General features: G+C 46.0%; 1 long non-coding RNA gene across 1 annotated transcript; it reads right to left on the minus strand.

The window, feature by feature from the left end:
- Positions 1–11,960: 11,960 nt before the first annotated feature.
- Positions 11,961–14,304, minus strand: LOC119121986. The gene is made up of 3 exons (XR_005097791.1): positions 14,175–14,304; positions 14,009–14,099; positions 11,961–12,114 (listed from the first exon to the last, which is right to left on the minus strand). It is a non-coding gene; the product is annotated as an uncharacterized LOC119121986 (long non-coding RNA).
- Positions 14,305–16,516: the final 2,212 nt, after the last annotated feature.

A 16,516-nucleotide genomic window follows, 5' to 3' on the forward strand; every position in this document is an offset into this window, starting at 1 on the left:
AATGAGAGCAATCATGGCCCGGACGTGGCCTTGTCTTTACGACGGCGACAACTCTCCGGAGACCAATCGCCTTTTTTTCCCCCGGGATGTGACAAGAGGGAGGATCTATGGAGTGTTTACGACACTCGCCATTAAACAAACTTTGCCCTTTTGTTGTCGTTTTTACGAGGTCGACGCTTCCCGCTCCTCTGACAAACGATTGAAAGAGAATTAGAAAAGGCCCCGCGACATTGCCCTGAGGTACGCCCCTGACGCTTTATTATGACGCGCATTAAAGAAAAAAACATTCATCTGTATCCACAATAAAATAAGTTTTACTAACATAATATCTTTAAAGCACTTTTTGGAAATGTTTTAATTGTACTACGAGGTGATTGAACTAAAGAAGAGCACAAAATCACGTAAAACTACTACTACCAGGTGACGACACCTGCCCGACTCGCCATTGTTGTTAGCGGTGCGACACTGCTACAGTGTGGTGTTCTAGAGTTACTGCTGTAACGAACAAAGCCCAGTGATGTTTCGTAAACGGCACTGCTGTTATTGCTCTAAAAAGACAGACGCGTTCTTTCGTCTCAACATAACTTCCTGTTTTACGGCATGTGGAATTTCAGACGACGTCCCAAATTTTTCCCCGTTTCCATCACGTTGTATGAAATTGTTGACGGGGCAAAAAAAAAAAAAGGAATTGTCAGGACGCTGCATGGGGAAAAACTCCAATGGGCTGATGAATGGCCCGAAGCCTCGAGAATTACAAAGTGCTCTCCGACACCCTCGACTTTCCCCTCCCACGGCTCGCTCGTTTTTTTTCCCCCCAATGCGTGTCGGAATCTTCTTAAAGTGCTCTCTTAATCTGATCTGCTCAATGCGAGAGGGTGAAAGGATTTCCGGGGCTAAGAAAGCATTCATTCCCGTTTTCTCCCCGTGTTGCGCTTTGCATTTTCCGACTTGCTGGCTCAGGAATAACACAAACTTGCTGTTTTGGTTATTTTACCTCATATTTTATTGGCGTTCGTGCAGGTTCACGTTTGGTAGCAATCGGACAGGCTCGTGGAAAGGACCAAAATGGGCCTAAAAGGGCCAATTCCAACCAAAATGGCCGACTCTCTGCGTCATTTCAGCAATGGCTTCCTGAGACTTCCTAGTGTGTCGACTCATGGCATGTGCCTGACAAATTTCATACTGCGATGCAATGAAGAAACAATCCCACTGATTTTGAATCCAGTCTGACAGAAGATCAATTCTCAAATCAGTCTTCGTCTTGCCCGTCACAACTTTCTATTGATCTTTTCCAAGCCTTCAGGCATTGTAGGTCAATGTCAGAGCTGCTTTTCTTTAAAGAAACTGAGTCTGAGTTATGTTTGGTACTGAAAGCCAACAATGTTATGCTAGTAAATGTCAAAATGTAGATGGCGTGTCAAGAAATAAAAACAAAAGGCTACCTGGTGGGTGAAAGGTGAATTATTTGCCAATGTGTGTTCCTATTGGGAGAAAATGAGTCATGTTTAGTGATGGATGCTAACAATGCTAAGCTATGTGTCACAAGAAACAAAAACAAAAGGCTAGCAGGAAGATAAACACGTTCTTTGCCAACAATTGTTCCCGTTCAGAGGAATTGAGTCATGTTTGGTGCTGGAAGCTAACGGCGCTAAGCTATGTGTCACGAAAAACAAACACAAACAAAGGCTAAGGAGGCTAAATAAGCGATAAATAAGGTAGTCCTTTCCTCATTGTCCCTCAGCTCGGCATTGTAAAGCGACGACGGCGTCGGGGCGTTGCGATTGTACCGCTTTCTCTTTTGTCCCGTCTGATTTACAGCGCCGTCCCGGCTTGGTAATAAGAGTTTGTCTTGAGAGCTTGTGGAGTAATGCGGGCGGGCCTTTTGTTTGCCGGCTTGATGGCGCCAAAGCCTGCGAGCTGTCATAATGATAATAATAATAAAAAGGAAAAAGCCGCTGTGAACGAGAGCCAATCAGCAGCGGCGTGAAACAGATTGAGTTCAGCGCGCCCGCCTGCTGTTGTGCTTCTTCTTCTTCTTCTTTTGCGGGGCCACGCATTAATGGGAATCTAAATATTGCGGCATTACCAGCGGATGATAATGTAAATTCAAGTTAATATTGCCACAATGCGTATGTGACAGCTCGCCATAATGCGCTCTGGCGGGATTAGTCATTCATTAAACAGGTTTGCCATGCAAAGCCACTGTCAGATTTTTGTCAGGCGCAAAAACAAGAAGCTGAGGCAGCCGCTCGCTTCTTCTCTCTTACAATTACAATCTGCTGGGCTGATTAGGCGAGGAAGAGCGCTTTAATCTGACTTCCTCTTCCTCGGCGCTGGCCGATAATGGAGGCGGACAAAAGCTGCCATCAAAGTGCCACGTTTGCTTGGCGTCGTGGGGAGAAAGAAATCGCACATCATGGCGGAAAGAGAATAACGGCTATGAATAACTCGGCAATGAGGAGTTCATTTGCTCTTCTACGCTTTTGTGGCCGAGGTGTGCGCAGCTTTGTCTCGGTTCTACGCAAACGCTATTCAAGTCTAATGAGATCCAAGCCGCAGCTCCGCACTTTACAAAAGCCAAAAGCGTTACACAAGACGGGGTTAGGGTTCGAGATGAGGTTTATAGACAGGGTTCGGGTTTCAAGACAGTTCAAGGTAAGGCTTATAGGTAGGGTTGGGCTTACAAGACAGGGTTAAAGTTTCAAAGTAGGGTTTCACGCCAGGGTTAGAACTTTGTTAAGAAATACAAGTCAGAGTTGAGGTTTCAAATTAGTCTGGTTTAGGGTTTCAAGTGGAAATGATTAAAGTTGTCAATGTGACTCTGTTCTCGGTCTTCCGTGTGTCCATCTTGAGGGAGAAGCCGGACGATCACCTGCACGCACCGCAGTGAAAGGTCGCCGGTGCGTCCTAATCGGGGCGCTCTGGCGGTTTTCATAGCAGGACGCGCTAATCCTCTCAGAGCACAATGACGATAATAATCGTTATTACGGCAGACGAGTCAGGGGGCCGCCCGAGCGCTCGGAATGGAGACTTTGACGCATAATCCTTACGCCTTGAAAGGTTAAAGACGGATTTGAATATTATGATCCTCCGCTCGGAAAACGATAGCGCCGCCTTTCAAGACGCTCGCAGCCCGCGCCCGCCGCCAGGGAAGCCCGCTCAATTTCAAATTTTGACAGAAAAAAACTGTAGCAAATTTTAAAAATGCTTTTATGATTGTCAAAATGTCCACTTGCAACCAAAATGACAGCATTCCTTCCTGAGACTTTTTGTGGGTCCCCATGCTAGACATGCCAACCAAATTTCATCTTGAGTTGCATTCAAAACCCGAAACCCGACTCCAAGCCTCGACTTTTTCCATCTAATTCTGTGCCGTGCGTCCACGTATGATATCAGCGGTCGTGCGCCTGCGTGTCCGGTGAACCCTTTAATTAAATCACGGTCGTTTTGCTTCTTCCCGACAGCAAGGTCGCCGGCGCATTAAAGGCGGAACGCGTTTAAGGTAGGAGAGGTTAATTAATCGCCCGTTGCCTTTTTCCTTTCCCCCAGCAGGGCAACATTCTTCCGCCCCGCACGGGCTTCACAATGTGACGCTGCTTTTTGGATTTGTCAGTGGGTAGTGAGTAAATTCAAGATTAGGATTAAGGTCGAGTAAAAAAATTAGGGGTCAGGGTTACAGATAGCTAGGGGAAGGGTTACAAATTACGTAAAGGGTTAGTAGCATGAAGGTAATCAAGGTAATCTTAAAGCTCATTCCAAAAAAAAAAAAAAAAACTCAGGTTAGCCCGAGTAGATGCCTCCCTCCAGTTGCAGTAAATCCACGTCCCTGGCCAAACAGCATTACATCGCAAAATTCCAAGCCGTGCTTGGCGGAAACGGTGGTGGCACGCTCAAGGCTAACTGGCATTCACCCTCTGCCGGCTCAGCGTTGGACTCTGCACCCTTCTTGGCACATTCTTCACCTGCAAAGATGACGAGGGGAGATGAAGAGGCCCCGATGGCATCTGTATTGTGGCTAGAGTCATCCGCCTCTTTTGTGGCCGCCCACGCGTCAGACGGCACAGGGCGTTTTAAGCCAGGGACATCTGCGAGTGATATTTAAAACATCCTGAAAGCGCTCACTACGCTCTTGTTTTGTCTGCGGCCTTCATCAAAAAGCTTCGTCAGCAGCGGTGTAACATACCGAACCCGCTCTCTTGGCTGGATGACAAGAATTATTCTCATATTTTTCCTTTTGTCATCCATAGCCGAAACATTCCAAGGAAGAAAACAACCCATAAAATCATGAACATATTTAGAGCACTAGCAAAACCGGGCAGTTGGGGGATTTTTTTTTTCCGTTTCTCAACGAATGAGAAACGAAGAGAAGCTTTAGGTCAAATTTGAATTATACTATGCACTTGACATGTCGTCCAAAAATTGGACATTTCTCCAGGTGGGTCTGCATGCCTCTTGACTGGAACACGTAAGAGGGAGCACAAGACACATGGCACATGACATGCCGATATGAGTCAGTGCAAGAAAATGTGACATTACGTGTCCATGTTGCATGCATCATTGCATCATGTCACGGGAGTTTACTGCCGACTTTCTTCAGCCACGATGCAGAGCGACGTGGAAGTGACGGGCATAAATATGGAATAAGCTCCAGCCAATCCCCGTCTGAGCCTCTGGGAGTCGGGGGTTCCGAGGAGGCCTAGCCTTGGACCGAGATTGTCGCTTGGGCAATTGAGCTATTGGTTACGGGGGAGGAAGGTGGGTGGGGGTGGGGGCAAGTGGATGTGAAGCTTCTATTATCGCCCATCGGCGCTGAGGCTTCCATAAGCAGCTTGTTTGGGAGCTGCAGGCCAGCCAGCCATGAAGAGAATATAATTTCAGCCGAGCTTGGCCCGCTCCATTGTGCAGCCTGCAAAACACTCGCGACGCGCTCACCGGCCGTCGTGATAAACATCTGCATCGGCCAATCGCGCACTTACTGAGCTTCACCGGGAGTCAGACACCACTAAAGACCTTTTCACTGGACTCGAGCTACCATGTGTACAAGCCACCCAAAAATGTGTTGATAGAAAGGTCTAGTTTGTTATCGGCACAATGCGACAATAGTTTGCTATGGTCGGATACGATTCCATACGATACAGAATACGATCAGTATGCAACAGCGTGATTAAGTCCGAGTTGACACGACGTGCGATCTTGTATGATATGTTCCATCCGATCTGCACAGTCCGTCCGGTAAACTGGTCTTTTTGCTAAGTGTCGTGCCCCCTTGTCGTTGTTGTGCATCTATTGTGATGTGTGCACTGGAATGCAATGTGTCACATTTTTCTCAACGCTTCCAGATAAGACAAGACTAAAAAGCGATGTTCCCGATAGCCGCCGGGCCCTCATGTGGGGCCTCGTGCTCGCGGGGGGATGATAAACACTATTTACCCGGCCCTTTTCCTTCAGATACGCATCAGCTAGCCTTCATTATGCCGCGTGAAGCTTCCCTCATTTAGCTGGGATAGCGTCTCCTTTATCCTGCCTACAAATACCCGCATCGCCGTTCGCTCGGCTTCTAATGCCAGATTGTGGCAAAATAAGACCTCCCCCGGGGCTCGTTGACAGACTGGGAAAGAACCTGGAAGTCACAAAGCGCAGTGTAATGCAAGTGGACTTTTTGTTTGGAAGATGTCGCTACTAGGAATGTTTTGTGCATTTAAGCAAGCAAGGCTCAATGCCCATCCCACTGTACTTCGGACCAAATAACATTGTTGATGTCGTTTTTGTGGGATATAGGCTTGATATTTTATAGCAAACGAGCTGAAGTGATTGTAATTTGAGGTTTTAGATTTTTTTTTTATGCTAACTAGAGCTGCTAAATATCTTTTTATATTTTCATATCTGTAAAATTCTGCTGATTGACTACGTCACAAAATACTGCCGCATGTTAACAGCAGTGCGGCAAGCCAGCAGTGTCCAACGTTGACGTTTCTTCCGCCGCAAGCCGTCTCATCCCGCCGCAATGTGTTGTTTTGCGCGAGACGACACCTCTCGCTTCCCGCGACACTGTTGACATGTTTGGCCCCCCGAGAAAGGCGGCGCATAAACACGGATGACGGTGAGATGGGAGCCCGCTTCCCTATCAAGATTCCCGTCATATTTCCCCGGCTGACTAGACTAAGCACAGGGCCGAGGCATGAGCCGATAAAGGGTGTCTTTCACACAGCAACAACACGTAGCGCTGCGCTTATCGCCGCCCAAGGAGGACAGGGCCCAGATTGTTACATTTGCTGGTTTGTTGTTTTTTTCTTTGGGCCTGCGATAATGCACCAGGAATCCGAGCACGGGGGTGGGGGGTGGAAGGGGGGGGGGGGTTCATCTGTGCGGGTCGGCAGCGCAACAGCCAGGAAGGAAGGCCCACATGAAAAAAAGAAAACTAAATAAGCCATCAGCCATCCCAATCAAATCATGGCGATGTTTGGAGACGAAAAATCCTTTAAATGAAAGAAGTATAAACTGTCATTTTACGCATAGTTCAGCATATTTTGTTTTTGTTATTTTAAACCCAACCCAATATCATTCACTAAAAACCCAATGAGTAAGTCTTTTGGCTGTAATAGAAGTATTGTGTATATGTCGCCAACAATGTCTATCGTTTCTATATAATATTGCGAACTAACTAATCCACGGCACAATTGACCAACCAACTAATCATGTTACACAAATTCTTTTACGGTGAATACGGCTATCTTACAAACAAGCTAACTAACCCCCCCTAGCCCTTCAGCCCCCCTGCCTCGTCTCTTTAGAGCACGCCGGCTCTTCTTTAATTGTGACAGTAAACTGCTGGCTGTTACGGGCTGTTAAGCGGGATTTAAAACTTGTCAGACAAGACATGTTTGAAATTGCTTTAAATAAGTGCACTGTGTTGCTGTCAAGCGCGGAGCTTAGAGGGGGGAAATATCCCCACAATTGAAGCACTCATCGGGGCTCAGCCTGCTGCTGATGCTGCTGCTACCTTGGCAACACACGCCTAAAAAAGGAGGCCTTGCGAGGCAGTAGCACCCCCTACTGCACGCCAAAGACACTGCACCCCCCCCACCCCACCCCCCAAAAAAAAGATGCACTTTGCGTTTTGAAAATGCAAATGTGCTGTACTGTATCGTGTCTGTGGGATTCTTTGAGAGCATAACTGCATTATGCAATATGAAAACAGGAATTCTTATGTAAGCTTCATATTTAAAAAGAAAAAGTGATCATGAAATATTACCTATGTTTTGAGGGGAAATTTTGATGAGTTTTTAACACCTGGTGGAAATTGCAACAAAATGAGCAGTTTTACAATCACACAACGCATGATGGCGTATTGTGTCAAGTAGTAACAATAAAACATAGCCAGGTTGTCAAATGAATACTTGATTACTCAATGAATGCAACGATCATTTATACATAATGCATGCGTCACTGACTAATCATTTATGCATATTTACTTATCATTTATTAATAAAAAATAAAAGTAAAAAGACCAAAAAAGTAGAACATTTTATCAAATAGGATTCAAGTTAAAAAATGAAATATTGTATGAAAGTCATACAATTTGTAACAAATGAGAAAAATACGGATAAGAATATAGATTTAATCGAACAAATTAAAAGATGTCGATTGTCGACTTCCTGCACACGCTTCGGTTCAACTGGAATTCTTGCAAGACGGATTACAACAATTCGAAAAAGGAAAGGAAAAGGGGAGTCGCAGTCTTTCATTTATTTTTTTGATTTTTTTTCGGGGGGGGTCTTGTGATCCACCCCCCTCCTCCCCCTCCCCCACCACGCGCTTATCGGGATTAGATGGTCCAGTGTGTGAGGGGCCTTGCAGTTATTAGCACCTTCTTACAGCCAGCCAGCACAACGGCAGCAAAAGGCAACGAGACAGAGCCAGAGAAGACTTCCAATATGATTTGCTTATAGCTATTAATATGTATGCCTTAAATAGAAGCACACCGCTAAGCAGCTTATGATATTATGAAGAGAATGTTCCCTCAGGGGCATAATGTGGCAGCGGTGACAGCGAGGAGAGATTCCTATTTAGCCAGATGGGCTGTACTTACGTCGAGCATCCTCGCAAAGAGAAAAAAAAGAAAAAACGCTTGTAGGAGGGAAGATGGCGGTGGGTGGGTGGTTGGTTGGTTAGCGTGAGGGGGGGTTGTCTTCGATAAGCTCTCGTGCGGGCCGTGAATGAAAGACAAGCATGAAAGTGAGCTTTAGCCTCTTTTTGCAGATTTTCCCAAAGCAAATGGAGAAGCAGATAGGGCAGGTGCCTTTGCTCGGCCCGCCCGATTAAGCCCGCAAGAAGCCCGACATGCCGGAGACATTGTCCAAGCTTGTCCAGGTGGGGGACCTGTCAGCGCAAAACGCCAAGCTTAAGCTAGCGTGCGCAGCGAAAAGATTAGGACCCGGGAAGACATATTCGTGGCTTTTTTCTCACTCGCTCGCTTTTCTTTGTTTGAATGATTAATTCCAAACAGTTCCTCCTCGTTCTTGCCGCCATCACTTTTCATTAGTGATAACAGATGCTTCCTTAGCCGTGCTGTGCCGCGCAAAGGCTGCTAGCTAACCATGACAAACTCATACAGGACTAAAATGCGGATGGTATTTATTTGTTGTCACACATCTGTATGACGGTTTAAATTTTGTGTTTTTTGTGGGGTTAGTAGTGCTAGATGTGCCTACCAAATGCTGCTACTATAAAACAAGAAAATTAAAAACATAAAAATGGATAAAAAAAATACTTCAATAGTTTCCAAAGAAATATCTACAAATAGTAAAAATATAAAAATGGCAAAATAAAGTAGTTGATGGAAATTACTAAATTCGACAAATACATAAACTACACTGACACAAAAAAAAAAAAAAAGTTAGCCCAATGAATTCTTATTCCCCATCCTCCACTCGGCCAATTTCCCCTCAAAGTTTGGGCAAATGCTACAAACAGAATTATATCTGGAGCAAAATGTTTCATGTAAGACATGAAACTAAATTGCCTAACAGGCGGGCATAGCGTGACCCCGAAGACGCGGCACAATAACATTTGGCAAGGGTGGCCCAACGGGTCAATTTCCGCCGTTCCGGCGAATAACACAAATACGCAGATTTTCGTACGAAGGCGTCGTCTGGCGACGGCACCGCCGTCCCCCGTCTGGCCGTGACCCGTGTGTTTACGGAACCAATTATCCTCCCGCCCGCCCGCCAGATGAAAGCGACAGCGAGAGTCGGGGAGTGAGTCAAAGAGTTCCATTGGGAAGAGGTGGAGAGGCATTATGAGCGCATTTCTCCCAAATTGGCAACTAATGAAGAAAGATTAAAGCCTCGTGCTGCAAATGGACAAGCAGTGCCACCCTGACGATGATTATTGTGACTATTACGCCGGCTGCACGCGAGAAAAAGCCTCTCGTGCATGTGTTGCGCATTTGACAAGACAAGAGGTGAAGCGCTTTGAATGCAGCCCAAAAGAGGCTTTTAACGCGCAAATTTCATATGGCCATTAGCGGGCGGGGCCAGTCTGTTGGGTCCTTACCTCCACTTGAGTGGAAAACATGTCAGTGAGAGAGTGAATGACTGTCAGACACGGTGCGCGCGAGCACACCATTTCATTGATTTGAACTACAATGCTCTATGATTCACAATACAATCATTCTAAAAAAAATAATAATGTGTACATTGGAGCCCTACATACCTTTGATGGCTATTTCCGTCAATGGCAGTGAATGAGTTAACCCCATTTCATTTTTTCCATTTGGGTGTGTAGACTATATCTATTTATATCGACTGTAAATACTCAAGCAAACCACATGTACAGTGTGAGCAAGTACTGTCACAAAATGTAGTTCATTACATCGCCGATAATTGCTCACCTTAATTGCTGTTATGCAAATTACTGCATATTTTCATCATTACTCATATGGCACATGTCAATATCGGGAAATACTTTCTCTGTGAACTTTTCCGCATGGGAGGTTACAGAATGCGTGTCGTACAGTACATCCTGCCCTCATCTGCACCTAAGCTGGGGGAATACAAACAAGCGCCTGCATGGCGGAATTCCTGTCACAAGTTATTGGGCAGCTAAGAGAGCGGGAAATCCTCCACCGTAATATTCTCACCCGGGTAAATCTCAAACGCTGAATAACACAAGCCAAGCAATTTAAGCGGGAAGGTCATAGCAAAGTAAAAGCAGGAGGGTGGGGGATTGTGAGGAAAAAAAATAAATACAAAATAAATAAAAAGTGCTTTTCTGAGAGAGATGAGATATGACGGGAGATGACTTGACGGCAGGTCCACAAAAAGTAATGAATATCCCCATGCGGCGTACCGCGACTTTCAGCAAACTGTCAGTTCGATAAAAATTATATTTCAGACGGATGATAACTGAAAAAAAAAATATATATATATATAAAAAGGGGGGAGGGGGCACAAAAGCAAGAAAGGACACGTCTACCTGATGCTGCCCTTAATCCTGAACGAGGACTGACAGCCGTCAAATGTCGACGCTCAAGCAAACAAACAAAACCATTGCGCCGGGAGAAAGATCTATTTCAAAGGAGGCATGTGGAAACTTGACTTAACATTTGTATACAAATACTTGTGAGTCTGCAATTACCTGCTCACCCACACCCATCATATGTGAAATTAAAGAGAGTTTACTGTTACAACTGTTAGCAAGGATTGAATGTAGCCTCACTTCGCTAATCCTCCCCTACCCGTCGACTCGCTGACCAAAGTCACGCCCATCGCTAACGAACGTGACTGTCAAATATTGCGATTATTAAAGTTTGTGATTGTGATAAACATTCAGAGAATGCATATCCCGCATTGCTGATTGCTAGCCATACTAAGCTAGCATTAGCACTGTAAACAAACCGACGTTAACCTCGACTGCTGGCTTATTAGGGTGCCTTGTTTGTGATGGAATATTACTATTACGCTCAATGTTGGCAGTTTAAAGTTTTATGTACAATTAGTTCAAATTCGACAAGGGGAAATAACGCATCAGTCAAGCAGAAATTCTAAATGGGGGGGTAGAGTGTCAAGAAGTTAGATTTAGTATTATAGAGTTGGGCTTACTAAAAGAACCTACAGAAGTGATCAATTAGTTTGGTGACGGAGGGGAAGGTTAGGATAAATATTCTTGTTATGGTGACTCAAGAAAGTTAAATGTGAGACTGAAGAGTAACATTTTCAAAAGTAATTTCCACGTTATTATGTGAATGCAAATAATGAAGTTACAACGAATGCACGAATGGAAACTTGAACTATCTATGCATCAATTGATTTTCTTTTGTAAGCACACAAACTGATATGGTGGCAAAAGAAAGCGTCCTTGGGCCAAAATACACCGACGCGCCTCTCTTTTGAATAAATCACGGGCGTCTATTGAGTCTTTTACGGCGCGACAACACCGGCCCGCCATTCAGCCACTGAACCCATCAAAGACTTCCAAGCCGAAGTTAGCGACGGGAATTATGGAGCGTTTGCCAATATTGTGGATCAAGAACGACGGGAAGAAAAGCGCCATTCTCATCGCTACCTGGCCGGGGGAATAACGCCTCAATGGACATCAAACAATCCGCTCATTCACATCTACTTGAGGGACCTTGGAGCGCTCGCAACAAACACCAGACGAGCCGCATGAAAGCGGTTGAATCGCGCCTTGTATTAGCTGCGTGTCCCTTTTGTGCCCGACAATAGAGTTGCTCTCACAAAAGTGGAGAAAGAAAGAAAAACAGAAAAAGAAGGAAAAAGTTCCCTTGGCAAAATTTGAAAAGTTTTCTGCATGTACTGAATGTGCCAAATATATCATTGTCCACTAGAGAGTGCTAAAAAGACGCTCTGGTCCCCACGACGCAAGGAAACATGACGTGTGTGAAAGAGAGCGCATGTGCTCGACTAGTCACTGAGAGTTGTGTGCACTCTCACCTGAGTGACATTCTTCTTCTTCTCTCCGCAGAGCCTCCGACAGCAGATAAGACTTATCGCCGCCCACGCTGGAGATTTGCCCTCAATCCGGCCCGAGCAACCAAAGCTCCGTCTCCAAAAGCGAGCGGCGGCCCACGATGCCACAAATACGGCGGTTCGCCTGACAGCCAACACCAAAGGGCGACATGTCATTTGCGAAGTGTCCCGGCTTGCTACCGCTGTCACATGATGCCACCCGTGACAAAGGTCAAGAACAACGCTCGCGGCTGAAGATTGGCACCTCTTTCGCAAAGGAAACAACTAAGAAACCACTTCCAGATGTTTTGGAGGAGAAAATTTAAATACAGTGCATTTTCAGTTATGTCCAACAGATATTGTCTCAAATCCTAATATTTAAAAAGTAAACATTTAGGGTAGCTATTTTACAGTTTAAGGGGGTACATCACAAACAAAATTTAATTAAAAATATATATCCATCCATCCATCCATCCATTTTCTGTTTGTAAAGGTATTTGTGATGGCAGCAATAATAGAAAATTTAAACGTTGATTGACAATGGCCTATTTGAGGATTGGGTTCCATTTTTTCTTGAATAGCAGACTTCTCAAGAGGCTCTTGGAACGACAATACATTCTCTCATGATAATAATTCACTCTGAAATCAAAAGCCATTGAAAAAGTGTCAGATGATGCAGGCCTGCAATTGCTGAAGTGTGCCACTGCCATCTAGTGGACAAAATAATAACTGACGTCAACAATTTTATTACAATATCTTTTTTTATATATATTAAAATACCACTTTTTTGGTCAAATAATTTCAGGATATTTACATATTTATTAATGTATAAAAATGTAGGACGCATGTTTGGATATACAAAATAGTTTTTCAATTGTATTGAAAATTGACCATTTTAAGTATGCAAAGAAATTCTGTAACTAAAATTAAGGGCAGTTTTCATTTTTCTAGAAAACCACCTAATTTATATGATACTATAAATTATTTATATTTGGAATAAAACAGCTTGAAAAAAAACTATGTAAAATCAGATTTTCTGAATGTTTGTGTATCTTTTCCCATCAAAATTCTAGTGTTGTCTCGTCCTAAAAACGTGCGTAACCCTGAGGGCCTCCAGATGTCTCTCCAAAGACTTCGTTAGCTGAGACAATTGGGCCGCAATCAGTTGTTTTATCTTCATCTGACAGCCATGCGTCATATTACGGCCGACCAAATTGCTTTTCTTGCCACCAGCTCACGATGGCAAATTATCTTAATTGTGTTGTGATTACGCCTCACAGCGAGAGCTCAACTGTGGAAAACGCTCACGCACATACACGTTCTGGTTTCGGTGGGACGATATGATCGTGAAGGCTCTTTGGCACTCTCTTGTGGACACCTGTAATTGTGCATTTATTTTTCCTCGACATTGCGTACCCGCTAAATTGACAAGTGCAAAAATACATAAATGTCAATAAACCAAATATCAATAATACCAAAAGGAACTAGGTGTTTTAAAGCATTTTGAATAATTTTAAGACAAATTATCTATCACGTTCAGTGACAGTGTAAGCAAGCACCAAACCTACAAAAAATACACTATTCTTTCACTAGAATATATAATCAAGAGCCCATAGGCTTTCTTTTAAGATGCCAGTCACAATGACTCATTTCAAAATGGGACAAACAAGCACCCTGTCATTTTTTATTGAGGCAGCAGAAGGCGCCATTCTCAACAAATTCAATACAGTCGACCCTCATTTATCATACATTCTTTAAAACCAAATACGTTTTACCCACTGTCACGCGTGTTTAAGACATGTGAACTCATCAAAATACGCGTAAACATTAAGTGAACTGTAACGTGACCTAATCCAACTTTTCCAGCATCACTGTGACGTCACCAAATGTCGAAAAACGCAACATTCCATTAGAGGCCAAAAAATATATATTACGGCAAGAAATACTCCAAAACACCACTACAGCAAGTTCAAAATCAATATTTATCCAATGACGTGACTAAAATATTAAAAAATGTAAATAAATTGCATTGTACTCACCTGAGATGTTCTTTTGTTTGTTTGTAGACAAGATACATTATCTTTTGCGAGCTGTGTTGGCAAATCAGCACTTTCGCTCGTTGTTGATGCGCTGGGAGTGGCAAATCAATTTTTTTATAAGATGACATACCCCATTAACCTATAGTTTTGCCCGAATTATTCTCACGATGTCAATTTTTGATGAACTTTTACTCTTGTCCGTCTTCCGTGTCCTCCTGCAGTCACCTGCGTGTAATTTGAATCACGTTTTTTTTGAGTAGCTGCCATCAACCAATCATCAGGTCAAGTACTACAAGGGCACCACATGGAAGCTGAAATCTGATTGGATAATAGACTGTTGGCGTTAATTATAAATACTGTACATTTTTAAAATAACTCCTTTATAAAGGGAGGTCTTCCCATGGGCTCACCACCTGTGGGAGGGGCCAAAGGGGTCGGGTGCATTGCAAGCTGGGCGGCGGCCAAAGGCAGGGACCTTGGCGGTCTGATCCCCGGCTGCAGAAGCTGGCTCTTGGGACATGGAATGTCACCTCTCTGGCTGGAAAGGAGCCCGAGCTGGTGTGCGAGGCAGAAAAGTTCCGACTAGATATAGTCGGACTTGCCTCCACACACAGTTTGGGTTCCGGTACAAGCCCTCTCGAGAGGGGCTGGACTCTCTTCCACTCTGGAGTTGCCCACGGTGAGAGGCGTCGGGCAGGTGTGGGTATACTTATTGCCCCCCGGCTGGGCGCCTGCACATTGGGGTTCACCCCGGTGAACGAGAGGGTAGCCTCCCTCCGCCTTCGGGTGGGGGGACGGGTCCTGACTGTTGTTTGTGTCTATGCACCAAACGGCAGCTCAGAGTACCCACCCTTCTTGGAGTCCCTGGAGGAAGTGCTGGAGAGCGCTCCTTCTGGGGACTCCGTCGTTCTACTGGGTGACTTCAATGCTCACGTGGGCAATGACAGTGAGACCTGGAAGGGCGTGATTGGGAGGAACGGCCCCCCCGATCTGAACCCGAGCGGTGTTCTATTGTTGGACTTCTGTGCTCGACACGGATTTTCAATAATGAACACCATGTTCAAACATAAGGGTGTCCATGTGTGCACTTGGCACCAGGACACCCTAGGCCGCAGTTCGATGATCGACTTTGTAGTCGTGTCATCGGATTTGCGGCCGCATGTTTTGGACACTCGGGCGAAGAGAGGGGCGGAGCTGTCAACTGATCACCACCTGGTGGTGGGTTGGCTCCGATGGTGGGGGAAGATGCCGGTCCGACCTGGCAGACCCAAACGTTCTGTGAGGGTCTGCTGGGAACGTCTGGCGGAATCCCCTGTCAGGAAGAGCTTCAACTCCCACCTCCGGCAGAGCTTTTCCCACGTCCCGGGGGAGGCGGGGGACATTGAGTCCGAGTGGACCTTGTTCCGCGCCTCCATTGTTGAGGCGGCCGACCGGAGCTGTGGCCGTAAGGTCATTGGTGCCTGTCGTGGCGGCAATCCCCGAACCCGCTGGTGGACACCGGCGGTAAGGGATGCCGTCAAGCTGAAGAAGGAGTCCTATCGGGCCGTTTTGGCCTGCGGGACTCCGGAGGCAGCTGACAGGTACCGGATGGCCAAGCGGAACGCGGCTTCGGCGGTTGCTGAGGCAAAAACCCGGGCGTGGGAGGAGTTCGGCGAGGCCATGGAGAATGACTTCCGGACGGCTTCGAGGAAATTCTGGTCCACCATCCGGCGTCTCAGGAGGGGGAAGCAGTGCAACGTCAACACTGTTTACAGTGGAGATGGCGTGCTGCTGACCTCGACTCGGGACGTCGTGTGTCGGTGGGGAGAATACTTCGAAGACCTCCTCAATTCCACCGACACGCCTTCCATTGTGGAAGCAGGGCCTGAGGACTCTGAGGCGGACTCTCCAATCTCTGGGGTTGAAGTCACTGAGGTAGTTAAAAAACTCCTCGGTGGCAAGGCCCCGGGGGTGGATGAGATCCGCCCGGATTTCTTAAGGGCTCTGGATGTTGTGGGGCTGTCATGGCTGACACGTCTCTACAGCATCGCGTGGACATCGGGGACAGTGCCTCTGGATTGGCAGACTGGGGTGGTGGTTCCCCTCTTTAAGAAGGGGGACCGGAGGGTGTGTTCCAATTACAGGGGAATTACACTCCTCAGCCTCCCTGGTAAGGTCTATTCAGGGGTGCTGGAGAGGAGGGTCCGTCGGGAGGTCGAACCTCGGATTCAGGAGGAACAGTGTGGCTTTCGTCCTGGCCGTGGAACAGTGGACCAGCTCTTCACCCTCAACAGGATCCTCGAGGGTGCATGGGAGTTCGCCCAACCAGTCCACATGTGTTTTGTGGACTTGGAGAAGGCGTTCGACCGTGTCCCTCGGGAGGTTCTGTGGGGGGTGCTTCGGGAGTACGGGGTACCGAGCCAACTGATAAGGGCGGTTCGGTCCCTGTATCACCGATGCCAGAGTGTGGTCCGCATTTCCGGCAGTAAGTCGGATTCGTTCCCAGTGAGGGTTGGACTCCGCCAAGGC

Source organism: Syngnathus acus, chromosome 4 (assembly GCF_901709675.1).
Source record: "Syngnathus acus chromosome 4, fSynAcu1.2, whole genome shotgun sequence".
In the NCBI taxonomy this organism is placed as follows: Eukaryota; Metazoa; Chordata; class Actinopteri; order Syngnathiformes; family Syngnathidae; genus Syngnathus; species Syngnathus acus.